Source organism: Chrysochloris asiatica, unplaced genomic scaffold, assembly GCF_000296735.1.
Source record: "Chrysochloris asiatica unplaced genomic scaffold, ChrAsi1.0 scaffold00056, whole genome shotgun sequence".
Lineage (NCBI taxonomy): Eukaryota > Metazoa > Chordata > Mammalia > Afrosoricida > Chrysochloridae > Chrysochloris > Chrysochloris asiatica.
Genome location: NW_006408574.1, coordinates 2,662,887 through 2,665,573, shown reverse-complemented (window position 1 = coordinate 2,665,573; position 2,687 = coordinate 2,662,887). Strand labels below are relative to the sequence as shown.

At 44.1% G+C, this 2,687-nt stretch overlaps 1 protein-coding gene across 1 annotated transcript in view; it reads right to left on the bottom strand.

Moving 5' to 3' along the window:
* The window catches only part of LOC102836837 (chromosome unknown open reading frame, human C9orf116), an 11,432-nt gene that overhangs the window by 2,658 nt on the left and 6,087 nt on the right, over positions 1–2,687 (bottom strand). The gene's annotated exons all lie outside the window — the stretch shown is intronic.

The window sequence follows — 2,687 nt, the reverse complement described above, 5'->3', positions numbered from 1 at the left end:
AAAAAAAAAAAAAAAATTAAGTCTTGACAACTTCAATCTTTTGTTACTTGACAACTTCAATCATGTTGTTACTTATTGGTCCAGTTGTGAGGATTTCAGTTTTCTTTACATTTGAGATGCAATCCATACTGAATACTCTATAGTCTTTGATCTTCATCAGTAAATATTTTAAGTCTTCTTCACTTCCAGGAAGCAAGTTTGTTAATGAGTCTTCTTCCAATCCTGATGCCGTGTTCTTCTTAACGTAAACCAGCATGTCAGATTATTTGCTCAGCATACCAATTAAATAAGTATGGGAAGGCTGTGGAGGCTGAGAAGTATTGGGTGTGAACCAAGTTCATGGTGGGGGGGGTGGTTTAGGCACACAGCCACACCACTGACATTTACAAGCTCCCAGGGCTAGGGACCTGGATGTTTCTGTAAGTGACCTGGACCTCTGCCAGCCAGGTGACCACCACCATCATGTGTCCCAAGTCGATCACATGGTGTTTGGATGCCTTGGCGAGCAAGTCCAGAAAGAAATGGCTGCAGTCATTCCTTAAACTATCGCTTTGTGATGGTTCCAGTTTTGGGTCAACTTGACTGGGTCAGGCTTCTCAGTGCTTTGACAGTTAAGATGCCGTTATCACCACCATGATGAAATCTAATGTGATGTAACCACTCGCCTACGACGTGACCAGCCAGGATCTGATGTCGTTGTCCCTACTCGTGTGGCCTTAAGGAGGCGGGATGCAATCTACAGCCGTAGGTGGTATCTGGAGTCAATCTCTTTGGAGATGTAAGAGATGAAACAAGCAAGCCGAGGCTCAGAGGGGCCCTACTGCCATCAAGAAAGAAGAGCCAAGAGTGGAGCGTGTCCTTTGGACCAGGTGTCCCTGCCCTGTGAAGCTCCTACTTCCAGACACATGGAGCCATCCACATTCAACTAAAAAACTGGACACCTGACTCCAGATGAAACAGGTGCCTTAGAAACAGGACACACCTGTTTGGACCTGCTCCCAACCCCCGTGTGCCTGGTGACACCAGTGAATGGAAAAGCCCCTCACAGGCATCAGAATGCTCTTCTCAACAACCTTTTATAACCACGTAAATGTTCATGCCTATGTTGCTCCCCCAGAAACTTGATCCTGAGGGAAAACTCCAAAAGCATTGGATTTGGGGAGACTGCTGCTTGAGGACCCTGGAAATGTTCTAGAATCTCTCCATTCAGGAGCCCTGGTGGCACCGTGCTTGAGCTTTGGGCTGCTCACCAAAGAGTTGGTAGTTGGACCCACCAGAATCTCCCATAAAGATGACAGCCTAGGAAACCCTCTGGGACAGTTCTACTCTGCCACACGGGGTCTTTCACCAAACTGATGCAGCATTGGAGGCGCTCACTCATCTATGCCAAGAAATTTGGAAGACAGGTACCTGGCCAACTGATTGGAAGAGATCCATTGTATTTGTACCCATACCAAAGAGGTAACCCAACTGAATGTGGAAATCCTTGAACAATATCATTAATATCACATGCAAGTAAAATTTTGCTGAAGGTAATTTAAAAATGAATTTAACAGCACATTGACAGGAAACTGCCAGAAATTCATTTAGAAGAGGATATGGAATTAAGGATATCACTGCTGATGTCAGATGGATCTTGGCTGAAAGCAGAGAACACCTGTGCTTTAGTAACTAGTCAAATGCTTTCAACTGTGTGGATCAGGACAAGCTATGCATAACACTGTGGAAAGTGGGTGTTCCAGAACACCTGATTGCTCTCATGAGGAACCTGTACATAGACCAAGAGGCAGTCGTTGTAACAGAACTAGTGGATTCTGAATGGTTAAAATCAGAAAAAGTGTGCATCAGGGCTGTATCCTTTCACCATACTTATTCAACCTGTATGCTAAGCAAATAATCCGAGAAGCCGGGTTCTATGAAGAAAAGCGTGGCATCAGGATTGGAGGAAGACTCGTTAACAACCTGCGATATGCAAATATAGACTCTTGCTTGCTGAAAGCACAGAGGACTTAAAATACTTACTGATGAAGATCAAAGAGCACAGCCTTCAGTATGGGTTGCACCTCAATGTAAAGAAAGCAAAAATCCTCATCACTAGGCCAATAAATAACATCATGACAAATGGAAAAGGGCTGAAGTTGTTAAAGACTTCATTTTGCTTGGATCAACTATCAAAACTCATGGGAACAGTAGTTAATATGCCGGGAGCCAGCCCCGGCAAATTTATTTCAAGGATTTTTTTCCGAAGGGGGGTGCAGACGTCGGCGATAAGAATTACACGGAGTCAATGAGTCATGATGAATTCAAAATCTTCTTATTACATGTTTTATTCTTCTCTCATTTTTTACCCTCCTGCTCATTCTTTTCTCTCCTCCCCCCTCTCCTGCTTTTCCCTTCTTCTTCCCGCTCCTCTTTCATCCTCCTCCTGCTTTTCCTCCTTTATTCTTCTTCCTACATGCTTTATCCTTCCTCTTATTCCTTCTCCTTCTCCTCTACCCACCTCTACTTACTTTCGATCTTACATGCTTTATTATTCTACTTCCTATTGCCCACCCTCTCTACATTACTACTCCTTACTCTACTCCACTCCTCTACATTACTTCTCTGTCTTCTTCTTACCTCCTCTCCTTATTCTATCTTACAACCCCCTTATTGTTGTTGTTGTTAAGTGCCGTCGAGTCGGTCCC